The 15,083-nt window shown below is 49.3% G+C and overlaps 3 long non-coding RNA genes across 3 annotated transcripts; 2 read left to right on the top strand and 1 right to left on the bottom strand.

The window, feature by feature from the left end:
* Positions 1-1,491: 1,491 nt before the first annotated feature.
* LOC135320577 (uncharacterized) lies at positions 1,492-4,252 on the bottom strand. The gene is made up of 2 exons (XR_010379780.1): positions 3,939-4,252; positions 1,492-2,548 (listed from the first exon to the last, which is right to left on the bottom strand). It is a non-coding gene; the product is annotated as an uncharacterized LOC135320577 (long non-coding RNA).
* A 185-nt stretch (positions 4,253-4,437) lies between these two features.
* Positions 4,438-10,493, top strand: LOC135320588 (uncharacterized). Its single transcript, XR_010379790.1, has 3 exons — positions 4,438-4,517; positions 9,482-9,563; positions 10,186-10,493. It is a non-coding gene; the product is annotated as an uncharacterized LOC135320588 (long non-coding RNA).
* Positions 10,494-12,580: 2,087 nt separating this feature from the next.
* On the top strand, positions 12,581-14,552 carry LOC135320589 (uncharacterized). Its single transcript, XR_010379791.1, has 3 exons — positions 12,581-12,941; positions 13,289-13,350; positions 14,516-14,552. It is a non-coding gene; the product is annotated as an uncharacterized LOC135320589 (long non-coding RNA).
* Positions 14,553-15,083: the final 531 nt, after the last annotated feature.

Raw genomic sequence — 15,083 nt, forward strand, 5'->3', positions numbered from 1 at the left:
CCCCGCACCTCCAACTTTCTTCCTCCGCCTTCAGAGGTGATTCTCACTCTCTGGGCAAGGGTAGAAAGCAACACACAGAATATTATTTTTCAATGTTTTCTTTCCCACTATGAAGATTGCTTTCCCAGAACCGATGAAGGCAAGGATGGTTTGGCTTCCCTGCACTGAGGATTCAGAGATGCAGGGGGGGAGGGGAGTGGGGAGATAATTCAGCATTATTGAACCAAACCGAGACATTAAAAGTTTCTATTCTAAACAGAAAGAAAGCAGGATGCTATACAAACGGGAAACTATAGTTGGAAATGCAATAACGAGTTACAAGACAATAAACATGAAGATGGAAAAAAGAAAAAGTACATCAAAATACAAAAAGGTGGTAATGGGAGACGGTAGCATGAAAAGATAGATTTTTTTCTCTTTCTTTCTTTTTTTTTTCTCATTATTCTTAGGATGTGTTGGAGCCTACGTGATTATCAGTCTAAAGGAAATAGATATAGTAATGAGTTGATATACTTGAAAAAATAGATAACCACAAATCGAAAGCATACAATAGAGTCACAAAAAAAAAAAAAAAGAAACAAGCTCAAAATTGCTTAAAGACTTAAACATTAGACAAGACGCTATAAATCTCTCAGAAGAAAACATAGGCAAAATATTATTTGATATATATCTCACCAATGTTTTCCTAGGGCAATACACCCAAGCAACAGAAATAAAATACAAAATAAACAAATGGGACCTAATTACACTTATCAGCTTTTTCACAGCAACAGAAACCATAAGCAAAACAAAAAGACAACCTATGGAATGGGAGAAAATTTTTGCAAAAGATGAGCCTGAACATGGCTTAAATTCTAGACTATATAAATAGTTCATACAACTTAATAAGAAAAAAAAATAAACAACCCAGTCCAAAAATGGGCAGAACAACTAAACAAGCAATTCTCCAATGAAGATATACAAATGGCCAATAGGAATATGAAAAAAAGGTTCAATATTGCTAATTATCAGAGAAATGCAAATCAAAACTACAATAAGTTATCATCTCACACTAGTCAGAATGGCCACCATTCAAACATCCACAAACCACAAATGCTGGAGAGGCTGTGGAGAAAAGGGAACCCTCCTACATTGTTGGTGGGAATGTAGTTTGGTGCAGCCACTGTGGAAAACAGTATGGTGAGTCCTCAAAAGACTAAAAAAAGACTTATCATTTGATCCAGCAATCCCATTCCTGGGCATATATCCAGAGGGAGCCTTAATTCCAAAATATACCTGCACCCCAATGTTCACAGCAGCATTGCTTACAATGGCCAAGACATAGAAACAAACTAAACACCCACAGACAGATGATTGGATAAAGATGTAGAATTTAGATATAGAAGAATATTACTCAGTCATAACAAAGAAGGAAATAATGACATTTACATCAACATGGATGGACCTGGAGATTATCACACTAAAGTGAAATAACTCAGAGAAAGACAAGTATCATATGATATCACTTGTATGTGGAATTTTTAAAAATGATACAAATGAACTTATTTACAAAACAAAAACACACTCACAGACTTAGAAAACTAACAGGAGTTTGGGATTAACAATTACAAACTACTATATGTAAAATAGACAAACAACAAAGATTCACTGCAGAACACAGGGGAAAATATTCAGTATCTTGCAACCTTTAATGGAAAAGAACCTGAAAAAGAATAGACTATGTATATGTACAACTGAATCACTATGCTGTATACCTGAAACTAACAAAACAGCTGTATATCTGAAACTAACAAAACATTGTAAATCAACCACATTTCAATTAAAGAAAAAGATAAGTTCTAAATACCTTTATTCAAAGAAAATCTTCAACTCTTACCTCTTACGGAAAGTAAAATGGGAAGCTTGAGCAGGACCAAATTATACTGAATGAGAGGTTACATACCTTCCCCAGCACGTGGCCCATGCTACACACACATCGTGTTTTCCTTCAGGTAAGAATGGCCCTTACTGCCCAGGGAGCGAGTCCTCCTTAGACAAGGCCTGTGTGGCAGTGGCCTTCTTGTCACCGCTCCATCTCACCAGGAGGCCAGGATTTTCAGAGCGGAGGGAACACATATCTCATACACTTCAGATCTATTTCCTGAGAAAAACTATGGAAAGACCAAATTCACCTGCAGTGCGGGAAACATGAGCAGGACCCCTTAGCAGACCGACAAGCCCGAAGCAAGATGGCCTGATGTTCACATCAGAACCAGAACAACAACCGTCTGGCCCCAGTTAAACGATCACCATCTCCCCTGCAATGAACGGTTGGTACTCAGTGTCAGGGATGATTCTGTTGAGACTTGAGAGATCAAAAAAGTCAGACCAGGGAATCCGGACCTGGTGGATGTCCAGGCTCTGCCAATGGTAGAGGCGGCCCCAAGGGGGTATCACCAGCACCGATTCCTCCATTTTCAGCAGGGTCTTCAGGAGGAAGGCGATGTGGATACAGACGCTCCTATGGAGGCTGAAGCCCTCTGGAGGGTTGACGTCACACAGAAGGTACCTGGCAGGGAGCAAAGGAGAGCGGGTCTTCAGGGCCAAGCCTCTGCACAGGAATCCCGGCTTAGATAGAACAGATACAACGGGAATCCCTGCACAGCCCATGGCCTACAATCCAGACACATTCAGCAGCTTCTGGTTTGTATAGTGGAGGCACTGCCCACCCGTCTCCATGTGGCCAATTACTTCGAGTCCGGGAGCACATGCAGAAGACATCTTGGCATCTGTCTAACAACGCTAAGTACCTGACTAGTACCTGAGCACACATTCTCCAGGGGCTCTCAAGCTTCTTGGCCTACAGACCCCTGTACACTCTTAATTACTGAGGACTCCAAAAGGCTGCTGTTTATGTGGGTTAAATCTATCAATAGTTCCTGTGTTAGAACTTAAATAAGAACTTTAAAAAATGCTTATGATTTCACTTAAAAATAATAACAACCTACTACATGTTACCATTAATACTCTTAAGCAAAAAGTAAGTATATTTTTCTAAACAAAAATCATTAATGAGAAGAAGAGCAGTGATTTTAATTTCTGCAAAACTCTTTTGGACTGGTGAGTTCTGAATTCTATCTGCCTCTAAATTCCCTGTTTTGTGATATCACAGACCAGGTTTTCCCTGGAAATCCCCACAGGAAACTCGGGAGTGCAAGAGTGTGCAAAAGGCAGGTGACATACCGGCGTTTCTATGAAAATAGTCTTGCATCTCAGGGGCCTCAGACACACTTTGATAACTGCTGCCCTACCCTAGGCGAGACTCTCCTACACAAGAGCCAGGCAAGGGTCCTGGCTTCTTTAATGAGTTACCGCAGCCACACTCCTCCCTTCTCTGTGTTAATGTTCCCACAACCTCCATTACCGCAGATGAAGATGTAATCCTCAACTGGGGCCTCTAATCCCAGAAGACTGCCAACTTTGAGAGGGAAGGCCCATCTACCATCCCTACACCCCGCACAGTCTATTTTGAGTCAAGCCCTAGATAACTGCTAATCGACAATGACCCTTGTCTTATTCCTGAGTTTTACCGAAGGAGCCAACATCTGGATGGAACTGAAATTTCCCTGCAGATAAACAAGGCTGATAAACCACCCCATTCAAACATCTGATTCTGGGGCTCTTCAAAACCCGGATAAGGCCCCGCTTCATAAAAGTCAGGTCCTCCGCCTGCCCTTCCCGGGGGTTCTGGGAGGCCGCGGTCAAGCAGGGCTACCCGGACTCGCGGTCCCAGCCCCAGTGCCCGAGGGGGAGGAAAGCCCGAGGCTGTGCCCCAGCCCTGTCCTCCCCGCCCCAACCCGCTCCCTGGCACCACAGCGCCTCCCCGGCAGCCACACCAACCCGGATCCCACCCCGGTCCATGTCCACTGGCCCCGCCAACGGCGCGGCCGTACGTTTACCGTCTGTGGGACGCCGCCCCAGACAGGATGTCGGCCGCCGACTGACCAGGCAAGAACTAGTCGCCCAGGCGAGCAAGCCGCCAGCCCCAGCAGCAAGCACCGCCATGGTCCCGGGTAGCTGCACACTTCCGGAGCCCGCTGCCCGCCCCAGAAGCTCACACCGGCCCGCGCAGAGCGCGGCGCATGTAGCCATGGCAACGCCGCGGGGCCCTCCTCTAGCGCTTGCGTCTGTGTCCTCCCGAGGCTAGACGTGAGAGGGCAGAAATTGCGGAGCCAATGGGAGCCAGGGCTCGGCCAGGACGGGGGCTGGGGGGAGGCTTATGGGGCAGCTGGGCGGGGCCGGGGCGGGCGGTGCCGAGCAGACGTCCTCACCTGCAGCTGGCGCCGGCCGGATGCTGGGGCGGTGCTGCCACCAGTGGGCGGGGCTGCGGGGCGGTGGGGCAGCGGGGCGGGGGCACCCTCACCTGTCCATGTGTGTGGCTCAGCCTGGGATCCGCGGCCTCCCCTTGCACCGGACGTGGACCCAGGCTGCCGTTGGGCAAGATAGAGGACTGAGCCAAGGCACAAACGGCTGGCCAGGTAGGTCACCTGAAGTGCAGATCCTCCAGGCCCGCTGCCGGCCTTGAATTCACGCTGCTGGGCAGTTTCCAAGGAGACGGGATCTGTCCTAAGAGGGGAGATAGGGCAGGGGTGCCAGATGCCGGGTTAGGTGCGGTCTTACAGGCTAGCCACGGTGAGAGTGTTCAGAGAAGCCCCTGTGTTGGCGGGGCTAGGAATTAGGGGTATGGGGTGGGGATTGTGTGTGCCATGCTCTGTGGTCTCCCCAAGAACTCTCACCCCCAAGCAAGGGACCCTGCTCCCTCCACCATTCACTGCACCCCCTGCCTTCCCCAGCACCACTACCCCTGCCCCCGGAGTGTCCCATGACCTCTCCCCACACCGGGCACCGTCCCTGTTACAGGTACTGAGGTCCTGGTGGTTCCAGCCCGAGGGTGGGGGCTGTATCTGACCAGTTAGGATGCCTGGAGCTTTGTATGAAACCTCAGAGCATAATGCAGACGTGCACAGAGGCCCCTCAAACAGGATTCCCTGCATGGCCCTCCCACCACGGACCCACAGCGCAGCTGCCACACCAGGCCAAGCCTGCTGGAAGACCGCTGGTCCCTCTCATCCTGTTCCTGATCAAGAGTGCACCGGCCACTCTGCTGGGTATTTAGGGGGCCTTAGAAGAGCAGCTGGTATTTTCATGGGCAAATATTTGCTCTTTTGGGAAGATTTCAGTGCAAAGGGATGTAGGATATGCTTTTTCTGTTGCCCTGAAACTGGTGACTAGGATGCAAACTTAAGTCAAAACAGGTTTTAGAGAGAGCTGCAAAATATCTAACCCAAAGATCACTGTTCCCCAGCAAAGGCAACACCACCTGGCCGGTGGGGTCCTTGTCCCTCAATCTGGAGGTTGGGGTTTGCACCCTCCAGCTGGGACAGAGCCCGAAACAGCTCTGAACACGCTCCAACAGGCTTTCCCAGCAAAAACGGCCTTTATTTTGAATCTGGGTGAAGGAACCAGCTGAGACATCTGAGTAAATCTTCCTGGGTGTAACCAGGCCTTTTATGCTGAATGAAAGAGCGGCTCTCCACATGCTAACTTCTTAGAACTGAATGTGTGTCAAAACCTTCATGCATGTAGCATGTTGGGAACAGCGTTTCATGGTGAGGGGAACTATATAACTTACATGTGTATGGGGAAGCCCTCACTCCAACCGGCTTTTCCTGCGCACACTGCCTTTATTTCGAAATTGGCTGTTGCTGAGAAATCTTGGTAAGATTTCCTAGGTGTAACCATGCCCATTATGCTGGACGAAAGAGCAGCTCTACACTTGTTCACATCTCAGAAATGAATGTGTGTTGAAGCCGTCATTCATGTAGCGTGTTGGGAACACAGTTTCGTGGTGAGAAGAACTATGTAAATTACATGTCTATGATGAAGCAATTGCTCGAAATGGGTATTCGAGCGCATACTGCCTTTATTTCGAAACTGGCTTCTCAGAAGTCCTGTGGTCTCCACTGCAGGTCTGTCTCCAAGCTCTGGGCCAGCATGGTGACTCTGCTCCCCCTGTCTATTCTGGGAGGTCTAGGGGTCCTCCATGGCCCTTCCACCATTGTTTCTTTTGGAAACACCCCACAGATGAAATGGGCCTGAGAACAGGAGAGCTGGATGCCAGCAGCCACTGCCCAGTTTGTGGCTCCTGGGAGGGGCATCTCCTCTCTGTGGGCTCTGATCTCACCTACCCTCTCCCCAACCCCCACCCCTCTCCTCCTGCATTTCCCGATTGATCCCTGGAAAATGGTCCATACCAGGAATGACCTGGGAGAGGTTTCATGAGTCTTTAAGGGAAAAAAAAAGAAATCTTTAAACAAATTACTGAAAGTAACTTCCAGCTTTCCCGGGAAAGCCCTCTTTCCAATGTTTAAGGCTAGTTGACAGGGTGTCAATTTGCCTAACCACTCACATCTGAGCAACTGCTAACTCTTTCCAGTTCCCCGCAGCATCCACCTCTGGCAGCTTGGCCACAAGAGGGCAAGAAAGCTCTTTCCCCATGCCAGCTCCAGCGTGGCTTTGGAGGCAGTGGAGGCTGAGAGAAAGGGCCCCGCCCTGAAGTTTGGGGGGCCTCCAGCCACAGCCAGAGGAGCAGGAGTTTTCAGAGTGCCCCAGGAGGGAAACCAGGCAAGGCTGCCTGGCCCAAGTCTTCCCTGCCCAGAGAGCCCCATGAACTGCTTTGGGCCCCACTCCCCATTTGGGCCCCCTGCAAAAAGGTACCACGGGATCCACACCTGAGAAGGCAGAAGGATGGCCCTTTGGCCTGGGGTCCCAGCAGGTGTGTCCTGTGATACCTGTGGCCACATATCTTCCTTGTCTCTCCAGGTCAGTGAAGGGTCTGTGCTGGGCACCTTGGTGCTCAGGAACATGGGAACAACTCTAAACTCAGAAGGACAGAGAGACTCTGCCTGGAAGCAAGGATTCCAGGGAGACGCCTTGCCCAGAACTGGGGGACTGTGTGCTGAGTAGACCCCTGGAGGCAATGTGGGGCTGTGGGGTCCTCATCAGAGAAGGGAGCAGGTGTGCTTTCCGGGGGTGGAGCCCTGCTTTGTCCAGTCATGTCCTTGTGTAAGACTCATTTACAAACACCTTCCAGTCCACCTAGGGGTGGCCTCAGAGTTGGGGGTAGAGGAGGAGAGTGAAGGGTGCAGACTTAGGGCCCCCTGACCCACCCAGGGAGCCAAGGGTCAGTGGGAACATCGTGGGAGTCTAGTGCAGGGGTGGAGGACGAGAACTAAGAACATGCCAAGTCATGCAATAAAGTGACCTGTGATCACGAGACACAGGTGGCTGTACACCAAAGGAGGGAGATAGAAATTTAGACCCAAGCTCTGAGAACCTTGAGAGGGGCTGGAGGGTCCCAGGAGCCCTGAGGAACAGCTCTTCTAGGGTCACAGATATCCCAATAAACACATTTCTCATGGATGCTTTTTGGGGTGCAGAGTGAGTTACCAGGATCCTAAAACTAGTATGGAATCCCACCCCCTTGTTCATCACGATTCCTGGCAATAAATTGCTGTCATTTGTTCCTGGACATGCACAGGGGAGGTGACTGCTGTGGTGGTCACTGCAGGACTAGAATCTTCTGGTGTGGGCTCTGTGACCACAGAAACCCAGGGGGATTTCTTAACGGGAGCACCTGGAGTCCATGCCTGCAAGGACCACCCTCATGGGATGGCCAATGATCCCGTGGTACCCAGGTCACCAAGTGACGAATTTGTGAGGTTGCCTGGGGTAACCTGGGGACATGTAGGTTTCTGTGGTCAGCACGTGGGCCCAGCACTGCGGGATGGTCTGCACAAAGAGGGGCCTGCCCTCCTGATGATGGCTTCTAACACCTGCAGGGAAACTGCTCCCTGGGCGCCTGGAGGTCCATATTGAGAGCGTCCTGCCAGCCATGAGGGATCACCTTCCCCTGATGCAGAGGCAGACCTCTCCCCCTTGAGGCCCAGGGGACACCTGGCTCAGGTCCCAACTGTGTGCCCTGGACACACAGAGCCCCAGATCTCTGGCACAGACTGGGGTGTGGTTGTGTCGGGGCAGAAAAGGCCCAGGTAAGGGGCTCATTCAGGGACAGAGGCCACTCTGCAGGGATACTGGACCTGGCAGCAATACACTGCTTCAGAACTTACCTGGGCTGGGTTTCCAAGCTGTGGGATGGAAGGGCCTCTCCTTCCTGCGGTGCAGTGGGGGGAACTAGATCCATCGTCAATATCAGCCCTGAAAATGGAGGCTGCACTACATCCATTCCTGGAAAGATAAATCAGGCCCCTCCAGTCCAGGTGACTCAGAAAGTCAGTCAGCAATGTTCGGGGCCCCCAGTTTAGGCTTTGAATTAGAGCTGAGCGGCTCAGGAAGCCAGATCCCTGTCCGTGGCTCCAGGAGTAGGCTTTCTGCTGGGGGACAGGATCCTCACAATCACCTGTGTCTTTGTGGGACTTTCCCCTCTGACCAGCTGGGAGGCAGGGTGCAGTTGTGGGAAATGGTGTTTCCATGAGCAGAGGGCCACCAAGTGGTGGGGGCACAGGAGACTGTGAGAATGAGTCCCGCAAAATTTCTGGAATCAAAAAACTGGGAAATGTGAAAAAGTGCATAATTTGTTTTATCGAACTGGCTGCTTATGTACGTTTGGAGGGCCAGGTTCAAAGACTCTGCATCCATCCAGGACAATAGCATCAAGAGAAGAACAGACAGAGCAGAAGGAGATCTGGGGTTTCCCCCAGGAATGAGGTGGAACAGGGATTTCTGCAGATTTGCAAGGCGTCCCCTACCACTGAGCATGGGGTTACAACCCCACGTGACCACCGTCGTGTTTGGCTTGGGCTCTGGATCTGGCCTGCTCATTTATTCTTCCAGCTGAGTTCCAGAAACTCAGAGGGTGGAATTTGAGGGGCTGCGTTTGGAACCTATTGAGGAGCTGGATGGTCCTTTATATTGAGTCCCTTCAGCCTAATCACCGTAGCTGAATCCCAACACCCCCCAGGCACCCAGGGTGGCTGTGGAGGGAGAGAAAGCCTGGCAGGCGACCTAGGGGTCCCACTGCTCTGTCCCTCCCTTGTCTTCATTCCCTTTCACCCCAGAAGGTGTGGTTGTCTCGTGTCATGGTGGCCACCGTAGTGTCCCTCCCAGCAATCTCTCTTCTCCATCAGGTGGGGTTCCCAACCCCACTCAGCCTTCTCTCTGCATGGATGCTGAAGGACCAGGACCACCTGAATTTCTGAGCTTGAGCAGTAAGGTGGAAAAAAAGAAACCAATGGAAACAAAGAAACAAGTTATTGTGGCAAAACTGCCCACCACAGAGAAGCTGCCCTGAGTGGAAGGGAGGGTGTGGGCATGCCCATTTGTTTCCTGTCTCCCAGTGCTCTTAGCTTTCTTATTGCAGACCTGCATGGTTACAACAAAATGATCTGCAAAACTGAAAATATTTACTCTCTCGCTTTTACAGAAAAGGCTGGCCAGCCTCTGGTCCGGTACCAGGCAAGTGATTGGAGTCCCTTTCCAGTTTGGAAACATCTGGGCAGGCCCAGGTTTGCAAAAGTCTTTAAGAGTAGTTACGGAGTTTTGCTTCTAAAATTCTTTACGGCTGTATATACTTCTGAGATGCGGTTGTGCTGTGTAATTCTGAGCCGGGATTTTCTCAAACTGTTTCTCACTTCTTATACCAGACATTCCTAAATTCCAAGGGGAACTGTATATTAAGGAAGCCATGGAATTTAGGAAAAGGATACAGATCTCATTTCCTTTTAAGCATCAGTGTACCTCCATCATGGCATTATTGGTTATGAGTTATTGATAGGGGAATTAAATAGTAAACAGATTAATAGAAAATAGGGGATTTTAGGTACACAGGTTCATCTTTTCAACATTTTTTGTAATATTTGCAGTTTAAGATGGCCATTCCTGAGAAACAGGTAGCCTCTTAGAATGAAATGGCATTTCCTCTGAACCATACTTAATTTTTATTTCGTAGACAGCAGGAAGGGTAATCACACATCACACCTTTGGGGACGTCAAAGAGAAAATGTAACTTTCTGGGAGCGCACTCCCCCATCTCCCCCTGCTCTTTTCACTGTCCCATTCTCCCTGGAAGGCTCTTTCTTATCTTCTTCTCATGGCTCCAGTAACTCTTTCTTCCTCCTCATCCCTCAGCTGGTAAGGTTACTTTTCTACTTTGAACAAGCAAACAAGCCAACAGAAGAGAAGTTTCACAAGCAACTCCCAGCACATCCGCTCACCTAGTGTTGTCTGTGACCTCACTCTCGGTGCCCCACCTCTTATTACAGGTGACATCGAAAGCCAATTCCTCGAAAAGTCCCCAGGGCCCCATCCCTCCCATCTTCTCTGGGTTGTCACTCCCAAAACCATCCTCTCTTTCACTACCTCATCTATTTTGTTCTGCTAGTTGGCTCCCATCAGTATATAAACGTCCATCTTCTTAAAAGAAACAAACAGCACTCCTTGACCCTAATTCACCCCCACCAATTGCCACCCTGTGTCTTTGCAGCAAATCTTTAAGGAGTTGTTTAAACTCACTGTCTGCATCTTCTCTTGAGCCATCCCCTTTTACACCCACTCTGGCTCTTCCCCTGATCCCTCGCTCTATGGAAACTGCCCTGTCAAGGCCATCAGTGACCACACGTTGCTAAATATAGCGGTCAATTTTCAGTCCTCATCATGCGTAGACCCTCGGCAGCATTTGACCCAGCTCTTCCATCCCTCCTCCCCCGTGTTCCTGCTTAATTTAAACTCCAGCCCATCGCTCTGTCTGTGTTCTGCTTTTGGTCTACTGGCTGGTCCTTTGCCAATGTCTCCTCTTTTTCCCAAACATACACTGTGGGTGTGCCCCAGGGTTGGCTCCTGGGCCTCTCATCTCTCTCTCTGCTATTCCTTTGGTGGAAGCAACCCAGCCTTGGAAATTGGCATGCCATCAATTTCTCGATTTCTCCAAAACTCCCTGATTTGCCCTTTCCATCTGGACCTTTATCCCTGAGACTCACATTCTTTTTCTTTCATTAATCTTGCTTTCACATTCATACATATGTTCTACTATGTAATTACTTTTCCAAATTTTGTATCAGTAAATATATATATCATGTAAAATGCTCAAATCTGTATTATTTCCACTAAGATGCTTATTCTACCTTAGAACCTTTCTGCATTTCTGTATTTATGTGAAAAAAGCGAATAGCATTTCTACAAGCCTCATAGTTAATCAGTGTGTTTGTTTGGGGCTATTATGTAACATGAAATAATGATATATTAACATAGTCCTTTTTCATTTATTTTTATGTAACACCAAGATGAGGTTTTTGCACTGAACACTGGTTTTATTGAAATTTTACCTACGTTATGGACAGTCAGTTTATGTGAAAGCCCTCATTTCTCCCCTTTCTGATATATTTTCCATTTGGCTATATATAACATATACCTTGGCATGAAACAAACTTCCCAAATCATTCACATAATACAATTAATACATTTAAATTATATTTTTTAAATGTTAAAAAGAAAAAGAAAACAGACTCCTCTACCTATTAGGCATTTCTGTGGCAATATGTAATACACACCTTAACCATGACATTGAAGAACTGAGCTGATACCAGCCCCTTTCCACCTGCTCAGCCCCACCTTGTCCCATCCCTTGTGGATGGAGAGGACATCCCTCCCATTGTCCAGGTCCAGATGTTGGAACAATGTTCTTTCTGTCTTTCTCTTACACACACAGACAGCAAATCCAGCTTGTTAGAAAATTCTGGGTATTCTGTCTTCTTAACCACCTGCTCCCTGCTCCCCGCCCTCCTAAGAGCCACCTTCAGCCCTTCCTGGACACCAATAGCCTCCTGTTTCCATCTTTGCTTTCCTACAATCTCTCATCCACACAGAGTCAGAGGGAGCCTGCAAAAGCATACATTGATGGGGTGGGTTTAGTTCAGTGGTAGGGCGCATGCTTAGCATGCAAGAGATCCTGGGTTCAAAAATGATTATAAATCAATAAAAAATGTTAAAAAAAAAAGAGATCCTGGGTTCAATCCCCAGCACCTTCATTAAAATAAATAAATTACCTCCCACAAAAAAACACAAACACAAAAGCTTAAGTTGGACTATATCACCCCTCCCCTCAAAACTCACTAAACGGGTCATCATTTCATTAGGAGCCAAAGTCGTCACAAAGGCCTCAGGACCCGGCGTGCTCTGCCTCTCTGCCCACACTCTCCCCCTCACTCAGGGGGCCTCTGGCTCCGGCTCTTCCTTCTTCCTCCGGATCTATTCTGCTTCAAGTTCATTACTCCGTGAGATCTGCCAGGATTGCCTTATTCCCTCCTGCCTGCCTCCCACCCCACCGCCATCACCGGAGTTTGCTCATATCACTCTTTTTTTTTTTTTAATTTTTCCAAGCTCTTACTACCCCCAACATGCTGCCTGTTTCCTCTACTACAACTCTGAGCCCCCAGTGATGGGGAGTCATGTCTATTTTGTTGACTGATAAAGCCCGAGAACCTTGTGAATTGGTCTAGTTAGGAGATTCCCGTACGTAGTAGGAGCTTATACACATTTGCTGAATGACTGTAGATGCCCTGGTCCAATCCGATGAAGCACTTCTGTGTCCTGCTCAAAGAATAACTGTCCTTTCCACCTGAGAGGGGGTGACAACTTCCTTGGTGATCAAAGGCAAGATCTTTTTGCTTTATGCTGTTAACCTTAGGCGGGGAGACTGGGGGATCTTCATATATATTTTTAAATTTGGTTCACTCTGCAGTTTGTCTTTGGTCTCTGTATAATTTTGAGAAACTCTTTATGAGTGATCATTCTTCCATCAGATTGAACAGGGTCCAGGGTGAAGGACCAAGCCTGTCCCATCGGCCATCCTATGTGTCATGTCCTGGGACCCAGTGGATGCTCAGCACGTAAGTGAACAGACTGGAGTGAGTGAAGAGATGGGAGCATCTCCTTATTGTGGTGGCTGCTCTCTGTCAGATGCCTTGAGATTTGAGGAAGGGTTTACAAGTGCGGAGAGGGGAGATCAGGTCCTCTGTGCTCTTCCTGAGTGCCCTGGCTTTACCCATTCCCCCAGCCCACTCTGGGCAGCCAAGTTGAGGAGCTGGGCCACCGGAGGTTGTGCTGATCAATAATCCACCTTCACCCCAAGTCCGGGGGGTAGGGACCCCTGGTTGTAGTCTCTGGAGTCAGGTCCTTGGAGGAATTCCTCACTGAACTACGTTTTGGACCTTTTATTTTTCTCTATAACCACCAGCTGAAGAAGATTGTCTTAGACACATGGAAGCTGAGGACGCCTACTGTCCCCTCGGAACCCAGGTGGGGCTGGGAGTCTGCTGTTTGTATAGCCGGTGGGCTAGTGTTGCTTTGGGCATCCCTGTGTCTGAATTCCTGCAGTACACTCGGTGGTAAGGAAGGGGTGCCTGGCAGGGAGGGAAGTGGGTCGGGAGACTGCACAGCTGTGGAGATGTTAACCTGGGGTGTGCAGGAGCCTGCTGATGCATGGCATCTCGGTTCAGGGAACTCTTCACCCTCAGAGGGGTTCCCACTCCCGCAGGGGCCATTTGATCAGGGTGCTGGGCTGTCAGGGGACCGCAGGGTTCCCAGTGAGGATTACAGTGCCTTCAGGCAATGGGAAATGAGGGGTCCAGCGCCACTTGAATTAACTGTGCACCCAAACCCAGCCCCCACCTCTTTCAGCCTTTATCCTTATCTGCAAAACTGGAATTTTATTAACCATCCCGCGGGGTCGTTGATGGGCTAGGACAAACTAGACAGTCAAGAGCTGGAATTCCTCTGTCCCCTGATTGTTTTCCTTCTTTCTGACTATTTGCTCTCACAAGCTCAGTCTCTCTGTCTCTCTCTCTTTCACTTCTAACTTTCTCTCATGCTCTGGTTTCATTTGACTTCCAACCACCGCCCCTCACCCTCGCCAATCCCCAGATGAGTGAACTTGATTTCTGTGTGTCAGTTCCAAATTCCCAGGAAAGATGCTCTGTCTCCCTCTGGATCTGTTGTCCAACCCATCAGTTGTGGCCAGATGAGGGAGTCCCTCTGGGACCAGTGGAGGGTCTCTGCCCAGCCCCCCAGCCACCATTTTGGGAGCACATATCTCTCCAAGGAGGAGGTACTGGCTGTGACCTTGTGTCAGTCAGTATGAATTTATGTCTCCTCTTGCCCCTCCTTCATCCTCCTAAACAAAGATGAAAATTAAACACTCCCGGGATTTGTGTCATGGAACACGCAGGGTGGGGGCTAAGGGGGCTGGAATCTCTGCTGCATTTAAGGGACTACAGTGAATCCCCAATGAGAGCCTGCAAAGGGAACACCACCGCCCCCACCTGGCACTTAGGGTGCTGAGTCTGCGTGATGTTGAGCTAGGCTTCTGACCACAGCTCAGGGGTCTGGTCTGACCAGTTAGCCTTTGAAACCAACCAGCTTTGGATTCCTCAATCCCTCCCTGAGGTTTTACCTGAACCACCAGCTTCTGCATCTCTGAAGACAGATGATGAGGACCCTTCACGTAAGCCGTTCGCACAGCCCTCTGCAGGCATTTGTGCTGCACGGTCTGCCCGGCGAGATAACTGAGGTTGGTATTTTACTGATGTTAGAAATAGTCTGGTTTCCCTATGTACTGTTTCACTGAACAAGCAACAGAAGCCACCTCTCGCTGATAAAAGCAAAAAGGGACTTAATGAGAAGATGCTGGGAGGGTGTATGGATTGGCCAGGACCGGAGCCAACCCAGGAGCTGTAGGAGGTGTTAGGGAGCCCCAGGCACCAGGCCGGGCTGGGTGCTACCGGGCCCCCTGCCACCCCAGAAGGGACCCCTCTCCACCCGACCCTCCACCTCACTCACTGCAGGTTCATATCCCGGCAGGGCCAGGTCACACTGAAGCCACCAGCACACACCTCAATGGGGGAGTTGACACCGTCTCAGCTGAGGGCGTGCCCGGTGTGGGGAGAGGCCCAGTTAGAAGAAGGCGGTTCCCCTACTGTTCCGAGTTAAGGTGCAAGTCAGTGCCCATCACTCAGGAGAGCCAGGCTGGACGG

Source organism: Camelus dromedarius, unplaced genomic scaffold, assembly GCF_036321535.1.
Source record: "Camelus dromedarius isolate mCamDro1 unplaced genomic scaffold, mCamDro1.pat HAP1_SCAFFOLD_197, whole genome shotgun sequence".
Taxonomy (NCBI): domain Eukaryota; kingdom Metazoa; phylum Chordata; class Mammalia; order Artiodactyla; family Camelidae; genus Camelus; species Camelus dromedarius.